Here is a 13201-nt window from a genome sequence, read left to right as displayed (position 1 = left end):
AAATTCATAACTCGAAAATCTGATTGGCACTTGACTACATGATATAAATTAGGTGATACAATGATGAGAGAATTTGGGCCAATACCAATATCCAGTATTTTCTAATATTATTGTAATATTACTGGAATTTGATTAGCCTTTCGAAACCTTGAATAAAAAACATCACTGCTGATTCTCTCGTTCAGTTAAAATCCCCTCAATCCTGCAATACAACACTGTCACATGACCAAACAAATATCACGACTCATTTTTATCGGGCCGATAATGAATTGTTGAAAATGACTGATATCAGCTGATACCAATATTAGCGCCGATAAACTGTGCATCCCTAATGCACATGGAAAGACAGTCAAATGATTGAGCTTCGAGGAATATTTTCAGGAATCAGATAAACAACAGCTAGATGCTGGCTCCCCAACAGGATAAAATGATTCTTTTATCCTGCTTTAAGTAAAGTTAGGATGCTTGTAGCAAGGCGATAACCAAATAAACCTGAGACTTCAAAAATGGGTGGTTTTGTTCAGAATTTGTTTACAGAGTAATAATACGCTGCACACTGCCCAACTTTAGACTTTAATTAGGCCAAAAAAAAAAAAAAAAAACAGCAGAATTAATCACTGATTTGATTTTCATAGCATAAAGACACAAGATATTCTGAAAAGGTCACAGACACTGTTTGGAAGAACTGCTATGTGGGTGACCCCCGCCGGAGTAGTTGTATAAAGTTAGCTTGGGTCTTGATACACCCAGGCATATGGTAAACATATCCATGAGGCAGAGATGTGAACATAGTAGCATAAAAATACTCTGGGGCAGAGACAGCAGGAAGCTCTAAAGAGAGACAACGAGCCAGTGAGGTTGAAACAGCAGGGCAGCTGCAGAGTGTCTAAGTGAGGGAAGGCAACTGCAATAACAGGAATCCAAGCGGCCAGCTCACTCTGCACATGAATCATTGTGCACAAGAAATGACCTTTCCCTGACATATGCTGGTTTAAGTGATTGAGAACCGAGAGGATGACTAAACCTGCTCAGTTCGTCACCGCAGTCGAAGCAGGACACAGGATAGCGGTCGGGCCGTGGTGGAGCTTAGACAGTCGGGATGCGTCTGGCGCGACCTCAACCCCGTTTGACCGAGGAGTGATTACCAACTGAATGACAGCCCCTACAGCTACACATAGCCCTGTGGCGAGCGTCCTCTCCCCCATCCCCCGCCGCCCCTCCCTTCATCCTCATAAACATGCAAGGTCAGGAGAGAGGATAGCGGGTGAGGCTGGGTGAACGGTGTCACATGATTGGATCTCCTTCTGGAGAGTTACTTAAAAAGCCTCAGGAATCAGGTCAAGGTCAGGCCTTAATGCCAAAGGAAAAGAGAGAAGTCTGTAAATGCGTGCATGTGGAAGAGTGCACAAATAGAGAGGAGCTGGAAGAGGTGGAGTGTGTAAGGCAGGAGGGAGGGAGGGAGGGAGGGTCCACTCGCTCCACACGTTCAGCAGTCCTGGGTCCTTGATAACTTGAAAACAAGTTATGATTCTATTAGCCATATTAATCTTCCCGCTTAGTAGACACTTTTATTCAAAGTCACTTATGCAATTATCACTCTTCCACATCTCTTTTCATTTCTGCAGCTGGATATTTACTGAAGGAATCCAGGTTAATTGCCTTTGCTCAAGGGCAGAGGGTGAGCAGAGCATGAGCCAGCAATCTTCTGGTCACCAGTCCATTTTCCCTAAGTAATAGGTCACACGGCTGCCTCCAGTCATCAGCCCATTGCGCTCCATCTCTTCTCAAATGGCTCCTCTCTGCAACCGGGAGCCTTCTAACACAACTCTGAGAAAGCTTTAGTTCTCAACCACAGTCTCTTTGTTTACTTCCCACAGTGAGAACTGTGGTGCATAACACCACCTCACTAATGGATTTACAAGTAGGCTGGAGCTTCAATAAGAAGGACAGCATGTTTGAGAAACTCACAAGAGCACTTGAAGGGAGACTGAGGTTATGCCAGATGACCTCGGTCCTTCCTCTGTGGCAAAGGAGTGCATTTATGTTTCCATTTAGACACACTGCAAACGGTCAACCATGTTTTACAGAAGAAAGTGCAATCAGCCATTTAGTTGTGCATTGACAATATGCTGTGGATCGATAAGGCAATCTGTAATTTGAGAATCATTACAGGGAGATCTTTTGCCTCTCTAATGGAACATCTTGTTTGATGATTGACAAATCTCCACTTGGAACAACTCAAGTAGTGAGGCATTTCAAAGGGAAATGCAGTGGCATGCTCCTCAATGAAGCGTTCTGACAGGCCGTCCGAAGCGTTGACTTGTCACTTCCATTCGCACAGGTACTCCTGTTGCCCGGCAACCATTCAGCTCATCACTAGTAGCCAGAAAGTTACACAATACCAGATGAAGCAAACAGAGTTTCTAGAATGAAGATGTAGCATAAGTGTCGGTAACAAATGAACACGTTGCCACATAAATGTGAAGGTTTAAGGTTAGTTAAGGGTTCTGGGTCCCCTGTAGCATTTTGCCCTAGCCTACTTCCACACCTGTAAACAAACCATTTTGTAATTCATCAGCCAGCTACATAAACCAGCTTGAACTGTGTATTGTTTTCTGAACATTTTATATTACAACTGTTTGCAGTGATCCTATCTGGGCCAGTCGACTTAAACATATAAAATCATGACCTCTCAACAAACCAAAATGACACCCTGCTCTTAGATAACATTTAGTAGAGTAACATATCCACATTTCAAACAAGCACGCTTTGAGTAGACCAAAATGCTCTCTGCATGGTCGGGTTGAATTGCCGAAATCAGCTCCTATTTTTGCAGTTGCATGACGAAAATTGCATCATTTTGTTCTCAGCTTCATGTTGCAACTATTCAACTTCTAGAGGTCAGTTTTTCACCCTGAGAGCAGGATGGATAGTTTTGAGGAACAATTATCTGAGGCCATGAGGAAGTACCTTGTGTTGGACCAAGGCACTAATCTCTCCCTGTCCGGTTCTGGTCCAATGGAGCGGGCCGACGCTGATGACTCCTGTCCTTTTTTTCACCCAACAACATAGAAAATAAAATGAAATTATTATTTCCTCCACCACAAGAACTTGTGAACTACATGATCATGCGTCGACAGTTCGACTTCAGCCCAATAATGCAGGGCCCTGAATTACATTGCAAAAGAATGTATGAAATTTCCATTTTAGGTGGGTAGAAAATCCTGAAATTGCTGTTGGTTCCAAACATCCTGTGGTGGACTGCTCCTCTTACCTATCCAGGTATGAAATGATCAAAGAAGGGGTGAAATGACCAGACCCCGTTCCTTGGAAATCACCCAACACCTTCACTCTCATTTTAGCTGAATTGAGCTAATCTTCACTTTATTCACAGTAAAACGAAATTCCAGAACCAGAGCCCTCAATCTCATACTGTAATATACATGCCCTCTACTTCTCTTCCACCTCCTTCTCTCTCTCTGCTGTCGTCCTGTGCAATATATCCATCATTCATTCATAAATTCTGAAAACTCCTCTTTAGTTAATTGCCTGGGAAAATTTAATTTAAAAAGAAAGCTTTTAAAAAAGAAAGATATAATTAAGTTGCAAGGATTTCTCTGCCTGCTCCTTGTCCGGGAGGGGTGGACCGAGGGGACATGTGCTGCGAGCCGTGCTGCTCTGCACCGCTCCGCTCCGTGTCAGGGAAGTCATACACCCATGTTTAAAGCAGAACGTTACGTAAAGCCTCCCCCTCTCTCCACAGGCTTACTGCACCAGACGCTGTGTCCTTGCCTGGGCTGCTCAAGGTTCCCAAAAGGACAGGCTGCTAAGAAGTTGGGAAGGACAGGGCCCTGTGATAGCCTGCGAAAAGAGAGGGTGGTGGGGTTGGGTGGAGAGCTGCTGCCTGTGACAGCCTTGGACTTTGAATTCAGCGCCAGACAGGCTCATGCATCAATCCCTCAACTTACAAAGACAAACCACTAACCTTGACGAGGCCAGGGACTCTTCAAGAATGAGTGGCATTTTCACTTAGCCGCAGCTTCTCGTTGGCACTCCAGCCACATAACCTGGTTAAAATAAGATCCAGCTGGATAACGGTCGACCTCACCCTCTGAGCTCGGTGACCCTGTGTTCTGGCCTTCAGCCCTTAGGCCGCTTAGGTACACGGCAAGAACTTTTGCAATAATGCGCTTGGATGCAGCAGAAATAGTTTTTTGTAGAGAATGTAGCGTAGCCTCTTCTAACAGATGAACAGCTACAACAAAGCCCAGCGCAGATTTAATCACATACTTGCATCCTTAGACAGCCACAACAAAAGCTGAAAACACTCATTCCTCTGTGGAAGCAGACATTTTCTATTACATGCACATCCAGGCTTGGCAGGTCTCCTATCTGCAAGCGTCTGTCCTCTCTTCCCGATACAGCCGCCCACTCTTTCGCGGCAGTGACACTGGCCTGCTTGTGGCAAAAAGAAAAAAAAAAGAAAAAGGGACCATTCCCTTCTCTGACTGCAGTATCCTGACTGGGCTTTCACCATGATGGTAGCGAAACCTTCCTACTGCACCTCTACAGCCCTCAGGGCAGCAGCTCTGCTACAGGAGCAAGGGAAGCAGAGAGAGAGAGAGACAGAAAGAGACAAGAGGGAGTCAGCTCCAGTCCACTCCACTAGTGTGACCACTGTGGCCTGGCCAGGAGAAGTCAGGTCCTCTCACGTCACCCAGGAGGTTCGCCGTTTTGGTCTGCATCTCAACGATTGTCACCAAATGTAGGACAGGAGGGAGGTAAATGGGTTTTGGAGCTGAGCTTATAACTCTCGGTACATGCTAGCTGCAGCAGCAATCCCTCATTGATCAGTAAACTTTGGGTTGCACAGCTGCTCGACTTGAAAGGCGGCAGGGCTGTAACGATTCATCAAATGATTTGAGTACCTCAATTATTAAAATTCCTCAAGGCAAATTATGTGCCTCGAAGCTTTGTTAAATTATGCTTTACTACGTAGGGCCATGAGTTCCGTCCCGATGACTGCTTGTGTTGCGCAACGCCCTCATTTCCACCAATGAGTTGTTGAGAAATACTAAGTACTATTGGCATAGCATAGGGTGACCAAACATGCTGTATGTGTTTCTGAGCGTGACGAAGGTGCCAAAGATCCCGTCGCTCATGTAAACACAAAAACTGCTAATGTTCTGTGCAAAGTGACAGTTCATCTATGAAATTGATGGGAGTGAACTGTGGAGACTAAAACATTTAGTCTACACATTATTTTTATTATTAAATCGACTAATTTCAGATTTTGTTGATTTAAATAATGAGCTGCTTTTATTATGGGTTAGTTTTCTAAGCTACAGAAAAGTAAATGATAAGGATGCACAGATATGCAAATCTGTGCTGATATTGATAACCAGTATTAATGCTGCTGTTATGGTAGTATTTACCAATATTTTATTCAATTACTCAATTGTCAGAATAATCGATAGATTACTCGAACAGCCCTAAAAGGCAGTTGTACTTTAAATATTTGACCAGCAATATCTCCCTCGCTAGTCCTCCTTCCCTTTAGTGGGTGATTTCAGCAGGGTCTAAATAATTCACAGCAATTGCAATCAGCAGCGATCAATCTGTGGGGATAATTGAAGGGCCTGTCATTGTGCCAAGGCCAAGGTGAAAAACGAAGGCAGAGGAGTGGCAAGCTGGAGGTGACGCTTGACGAAGGGCGAGGAGGAAGAGGGAGGAGTGTCACTCTGATGAGCCCGGGTTAGTGCAGGTTTCAGGGGCCACAGAGGAGGAGTTCATCTTTCATCCACACATCTCGTCATTCTGCCCCTTTATCTGGGAGCAACGGCTGCAGAGCGGCATTTAGCAGCTCCTGCCTTGTCATCAAAATGACTTCCATTGACTTTGGTTGCCTTCTGTTTCAGGCAGATATACCTGCAGGAATCGGAGCGATGGTCTGAATGAGACAACGCTGTTACAACTGAGAACCCTTACTTACAGCTCATCGTACGAACAGCTCACAACACAAAGACACTAAAAGTGACCACGCTGCGACCTCATAGTAGAGAACGGCATAATCCTCAGGAGGTTGTTTTTTTTTTTTGTCAACTTATTTATAACCAGGTAAAATAATATTATATAGTTTTAAAAGGTTTTCCCTGAAGAGCTAGCAGAGACGCTCTATGGCCAGAGTAGGTTGAGTTTCAGCCTGACAGGACTTGACTGGTCCTGCGGCTGGTCGGAAAGCGACCCAGTTGTAAACTGAAAGAATGTAAACAAAGCGTAAAAGTGGGGAACTTTAAGTGGAAGTCTTAAATGAAGGATTATACCGCTAAGAAAGCAACGGACCAGTGTTTTCCTCCTTCCTGTTAAAGTAAGCACTTAAACGCCAGACCGCCTGTGTCGACCCTTTACCTTCACAAGCCATAAAAGCCATTACGATATGAGAAGCAGTGCGCAAAAATTTGTGGCGGGAACCGATTAAAACAATTGCAGTGCGAGTAATTTATTAATCGCAATTTTAATCAAAAACTATATCGACAAAATGGTAAACATTTTCAATTCAAAACCCCTTTTTGCTGCTAAATTACTGAATAAAGACATTAATGATATAAAAGATTAATTGTTTTTAATCTGTTATTTAAGTGATTCAGTCATCAGATTGGGGCCAAATGCTATTATACTCGATGAGTTTTCAAGTGTTTCAGGAACCGATGGTCATTCACAGAACTTATTTCAAAATGTGGACTGTACGCTGACATTAGCGTTGGGGACGTCTGTGCTGCTGCAACATACTTAGCATTGAGATGCTATTTTAGACTTGAATAGACCTGGTGGCAGGCCAACTCCTATTAGCTCAACTTGCACACAATAGTCTTTTCCAGCGTCCCATCAGATAAACTTTTTTGAGCAAAAATGAATCTCCAGTAGGCGAGCAACAGCGGTTTTGTCGTCCTTCTCTGTTGTTAGCAGATCTCACTTGTGCGTCAGATGTGGCTGCGAATATTTTTCTTTATGCTGCCGTTCAAAAGTAACCATTCAACTCAGCAACATTATAGAACCAAAGCTGTGGCAAAGAGTCCATGCAGAGTCGGCTTGTGTCATCTTTCAGATATCATGCATTTGAAGTCATTCACTGTGAACATTTAAGGTCCAGATATTAGCTATATCAGGAAGCATTGAGGTTTTAAAAGGTTCCAAAATTTCCTCCTGCTGCCACTCCGACAGCTCCGAGGATGTGCAGGAGTGATGGGGAATGTTCTTTTCTGTCCCTCCCCCACTTGTTGCTCGTCACTGCTGTTGAGCTGGCTCCAAAACTAATTTAGAGCCAGGCATCCTCATTTAGAGGATGCCGTTTCAAATCTACAAATTGCAAACTAAAAGCTGCAGGTCTGATTCGCAGATGGCTGCAGGCTAAAGGAGCAGCTACTCTGATGATCAACCAGCTAATATCAGCTCATTAAACTCCAAGTCTTTAAAAAAGCACAGCAGAAAGTGATCTAAAATTTTGCTGGCGATAAACATTAATGAAACCATAACAACAAATATGCCTTCTCGTAATTGTTGCTGTCGTTTTACCGAAGAAAAAAAACCCAGATACTGTGATACATGTTTGCTGTAAATCCTAACCACCGTTTTCGTACTACGAGACTAACAGGACTTCAAGTCTGATAGATAACTGAGGATAGATATTGCATTTCCAGAGAAAAAAAGCATGGATTCAAATTAACAGTAAAAACATCAGATCATCATTAACTTTTGTCTCGTTAATCTGAGAGAAATGCTTCAATCCCAATAAGAAATTTACAGCCTAATTGCTGTAAACACCATCTCCGCCCAATAACGGCGCTCTGCACCAACTATTGTTGGGGAGTGTTTACTGAATAAACAATAAAACCATTTGGCTGAATGGACACTCCACGTGGATATTATTGAGCCCAGACAATTAGAGAAATGAGGCGGCGGCCTAAAGGTCTGTGGTTTGAATCCCCAGTGGGCTGACAAAAGTGCCGGCCCATAAGGAGATGAGAAACGTACTGCTGCTCCTCAACAGCCACAGTCAAAGTGCCCTTGAACAATGTTCAGTGGCCAACAACACGAGTGCTGGGCATCTCCCAGGTCTATAATAAATCAAGAACTCTGCAGTAAACGCACAACACTTGCTCTGGTGGAATATACATTAATCCTATCTCCTCTCTTGCTTCCAGAGGATCACAGTCGTCAAAAAGCAGGAGACCACCCGCTTACAGGAGACTGATTGTTCAATATCTGTTGCTGAAATCAGCCACACCGGAACACGCCGAAACCCTTAAGAAGACAGAGTAGCAAAACGGTATGAGATTCTGTGTTTTCATCACACCTGCGTGACCACGAAGACGTCAAAACACCCGACGTTCCCACGACAGCAGCAGAAGCAGCAGCAGCAACAGCAGCAGTTCTAGTTTTATTTGATGGCAGATAAGATTCTTCTGTGATGAAAAGCAGCCGGTACACAAGTCAGACAAGTGCAGAGTCCAGTCTTGTGACTGTTCAGCGGCCTTCACATCATTTGCATCGGGTCATTTGAATGTTCTCTGCTGTCGGTTGCAGGTTATTTACTACACGTCACTCATCACAGCAGATGGTTCAGGCAAATCAAGTTCGTCTGACACGCGGGTTTACACTGAGCTACAACACACGGGCCAGGAAAAAAAAAAGAAAGAAAAAATAAGGTCGTTTTGTCAAGCAGCTTTTGCATTCAGGCTGTGTGTGTGGAGGTTTTAGTAATCTAAGGCAGCAGAGGACGAGCCGAGCTACCTTGAACATCTTGTGTGAGTTCAGGTCAAATAATTAAGCAGCTTAAATGTTCGACAAAAGAAAGGCTAAAAAGGCAGACCTCCAGGCGCAGACAGGACTTAAAAAGTTGCACTTTTTTTTTTATATCACTTCAAATTGTTGTGGGTTTTTTTTTTTTTTTTTGAGCTGCAACTTACTTCTGAAAGAACTTTTTCATTCAACCTGATGTTACGACACAAATAATCCAGTAAGCAAGGTAATTTAGCCTTTTAGAGTCTGAATTTGAGTTGTACTTTGACCTCTCGCTTGCAGCTCTGAGAAAACTTCCGGCCCTGACCTCTGCCTCCGCACTCATCCAAAGTCCACTGAAGTAACAACAACGCCTACGAAGAGTCCGTTCCAAAAGTCTCACAGCTGGTCAATGACCAAAACAGAAACAACGACAAAAAAAAACTTAAAATCAATCAAAAATATATCTAACCTGATGGTACAAAGGAATAGATTACGCCGGAGAACCGGCTGTTGATTATTCTCATGAACTACGAGGGGAACAGACAAAGGTTTCCGACAAGAAGACATGGCAGGGGGGAGTTTAGGTAGCAAGAACAAACTAAATCAGCATTAATGAAGATCATTAGCAAAGCCATGTTTCCAGACCATGATGGACCAAAGGAAGGAATGTCATCTCAGCTGTGTTGGGAGATCTGTTGTAGCAACAAGTCTATGCAACATTTTGTAACAACCTCTACCACAGTGTTTACTCTCTGGTGCCACTGTTTGAGCTTATGGCTCCGGTTCCCTCCCCCGCCGCTCCGGCAAAGTGTAAAAAATAAAAAAAAAACTTTGAAAAAAAAAAAAAAAAAAAAAAAAGGTAATTGGGGAAGGCAAAAAAAAAAACACAGCTGGTAAAAGTACTCTGTTACTTACTGAATACAGTTTTGTGCCAGTTTGGTGAATTACATTCCAACGGTGTAGACTCCAGTCATAACTACAGTCTATTGTGTGGGTTTTATGAAAGCACCGTCCCACACTGAGCCCTGATGATGTTTGTTTTTCAGAGAAGCACTGAAATATCAGAATCTTACTGGGTTACTGGCATGTCAGAAACTCAAAAGTAATGTATTATTTCCTGAATAGTGAATGAATCATTCATGAGAACATTTAGGTTAGGCTAAGATGACTCAAACTGATCTATTTTCAGATGAGTTTGAATGGATTTCACAGGGAACAGAAGAAAAGAGCTTTTCAAAAGGAAGCCGTCTCTTCTATGACATGACTCTTTATTCAGGCTGCGAGACAGCAAGAGAGAGCAAGACTTTCAACATACAACAGGAAGGCCAAAAAGAGTACGGCTAAAGTACTCTGTGTGTCATAACTAACAGAGAATTTAGAAATATCAGAGATAGGGATCGCTCTACAAAACACACAGAAAGCTATTTATGTAACACTGACTGTACAACAAACTAACATAAATCCTATCGCCATTTTCTAAGCAATTCATGTCAAGTAGTAATCTGTAATGAGCTGATATATAGACAGTACCTTTTAAAATGTTTATGAACAACCTGTCAAGTACATACTGCTTAAATTATTACATAACTTAGGTCATTTGATTCACCATTTCCAACACATGCTATTCTCATTCTTACACCTGCTTTTAAAGTTAAAACCTTCTATTTAAGAGATTTTATTGATAGATAATGTTCAGAAAGGGACATTTGCAGTTTTCGTTTATATTCGTCAAGGCTGGCTGTAGTTATAAGCGCACTTAGCGGCTGCTTGGGGACCGTGGCTGGGCTGGGCCCCTGAAGAGAATCTGATTTCACCCTGGACAGATTCCCAAACTCACACTACAGGGTTTAATAGCTTTGTTAACAGTTTTAAAGGTAATTTAGTCATTTCTGTTTCTTGTTTCTGAACTAGATAAAGAATATCTCTCAAAAACTCTTAATAAACGCATCATAAGAAATAACTATGTTTTGGGGATATTATTTTCAAGATATTATTTTCTTTATGCAAATATGTGATGCACTCACTGCTATTCTGAAATCTCCTGGTTGACAGAAGGAATGTGGTTATGTTTGAATTTACCTTCTATATTTTTAGATAATTTGTTTATGTAATACAGTGTAACGCATTTCTTCTAAATTAAATAATGACTTTCTGGTCATGCCTCACAGTCTGGTGTAAGTTAGTTGTCCAGTCTAACTGCTTTTCACTTCTGTTGAAATTTGGAGCAGCAGAAAGACAAATGACTCAAAATTGTAAAAAAAAAAAAAAGTAATCAAACTCAAATTCTTGGAATTCCTAAATTATCTAAACATCTACAGATAAATATTTATTCCTGTCTTCTAAACTAAAAACAGCTTTATAGAATTTCAATATAGAAAAATGAACAGCAAAAGTATTTAAAAAAATACATTCTGTCATGTGATCAATTACAGTCACTGTTGGCTCATTAGGCAACTTTAAAATAGTTGTATGACTTGCAGAATGCAACAATGGCCATGCATGGACCACATTAAAAAAATCCCCAGAACAAAGTCTGTTAAGGTCCTTATTTTACCTGTATACTGTTCAGAGATGCAGAACTCAATCAGGGATTGGAATCAGACAATTCCTCTTTTATTTGGCTCTAGACTAGACCATGCTCAGCAGGTCCAGTGCTGAAAATGCCAAATAATTTAATTCTTATTCATTAAATGCACTAAAATTAAGAATTACTACCATTTAGAGTCAATAAAGAAATTAACTTTTTATTTCTTCCTTATTTTAAAATGAATAAGGATTGGGGGCATCTGCTTCGATGCATAAATGGAAAAGAGGAAGCCTACATTGGACTTGCCAGATCAATCCTATAAAATCGTAAATTGGTATCAACCTGAAAAGCGTTTGCACTTATACTAATATTTTTGATAATGCCTCTTTTTATTTGGTTTATTATATCTCCAGGAATAGTAAACACTCTAATTATCAAGAAATTGCACGTAACAAATTAAAAGAACCGGAATAGCCGACTCTTTCGTGTGAGACGAGCCAAATTATCCGGATCTCAAAAATGAGCCGGAATTCCCATCAGTGTAAGCTCAAACACACTTAGCGGGAGGCTTATAGGATATCCGCGGTCAAAATTAGTAATGGCAACTGTGTCTTCGACAACATGTACTTACACAGCCCTTCATAAACGTTTGCTTAATGGTCTGGTTTTAGGCGGAGAGGACCGGGTAGCGTAAGGCTGTTAGCTAAAGGGCTGGCAGCCTCACACAGCCACTTCTTTATGCAGCCTTGTCAGCGCTACTGTGTATGTCCATATGTGCCCCTGCCCACTTCAACGACACAAAAACAGCCAACCCCATCCTTAGCAAGAGATCATTTCAATTGTCATAATCCTCCACATACTGTCGACCGAGTGTTTCCCCACCTAAACCAGCTTTTACTACGACAATTCCCACATATTTGGCAGTGCGTTCATGTGCGGCACGTAGATTCATTCCCCTACCTGCTCGTCCACCCAACAGTCAGCCGGAGAGGCGCATCGTTATTATTCGACAGGAGGGGAGGCAAATCCAATGAAAGCGGCCGCGACACTTTTGGCAGCAGGCAGAAATGGCGAAGAGGGCTTGACAAAAAAGAAGAAAAAAAGAAAGAGGAAAAAAAAGGAAGGTAAAAATTTTGCTCCTGACAAAAAAAAAAAAAAAAAAGCGATACCAATTCAAACTGCGACTGTGCGCGAGCTGCGGTGTGGAGCGTGCAGTCTGTGGGAATTGTTTATTCTCGGAGTCCCCTGGCTGTGGAGAAGTGAGCGGAGACTGCCACACTCCTCCTCCTCCTCTGACTGCCCCCGACACCACCCTTAAAGGAACAAGCCTTCGCTCTGCCGCTGCCCACACACTTCCACTGCCACAGGGAACAAGAATGGCGCGAACACTTTTCATCTTGTGCCCATTTCCACAGCTTACGGCTACACTGACCGCACGGTAAAAAAAAAAAAAACCACGAAGCCGTACGTAGTGTTATGTGGAGGAATGGTGTTTCGGTGCCACGCAGATATATATATATGCCTGCTGAGCATCATTTCCTCATACTGCCTTCAGCAGAACAAGCTTAAAGTTTAACGGAGTTGTTTTTACAGTGTTGACAGTAACTAAACGCTGCATTTGTTTGGCTGTAGTCAGATACACTGTCTATGTACTGCTTATGTCTCAAGCTCCAATTCACAGGAAATAGCACAGCAAAAAAGAGGCGGTTAGAATTCATACCCAATTTAACACAAATATAGGGCCAGAGCAATGAAATTCATAATGCAATCCGGCCATATGGATTAGAGACAGTCTGTTAGATATAGTCCATCATAATTCAATTATTAAATCATTATTTTTACCCATATTGGCCATCTCTATGTTGACTCCTTTTAGTAGTTGATTTTGCAGCA

At 42.3% G+C, this 13201-nt stretch overlaps 1 protein-coding gene across 1 annotated transcript in view; it reads right to left on the bottom strand.

Annotated features, from left to right (window-relative positions):
- Positions 1-12969, bottom strand: part of nrip1b (nuclear receptor interacting protein 1b) — a 55639-nt gene extending 42670 nt beyond the window's left edge. The window contains exon 1 of the mRNA XM_014969226.2: positions 12269-12969. The gene's annotated coding sequence lies outside the window, so the exon portion shown is untranslated. The remainder of the gene's footprint in view (positions 1-12268) is intronic.
- Positions 12970-13201: the final 232 nt, after the last annotated feature.

The sequence above is a fragment of the Poecilia mexicana genome, unplaced genomic scaffold, assembly GCF_051168715.1.
Source record: "Poecilia mexicana isolate PSO_F unplaced genomic scaffold, ASM5116871v1 scaffold_14, whole genome shotgun sequence".
NCBI classification, from domain to species: Eukaryota; Metazoa; Chordata; class Actinopteri; order Cyprinodontiformes; family Poeciliidae; genus Poecilia; species Poecilia mexicana.
Note: the sequence above shows the minus strand (reverse complement) of the source record. Positions and strands in the feature narration are given on the sequence as shown.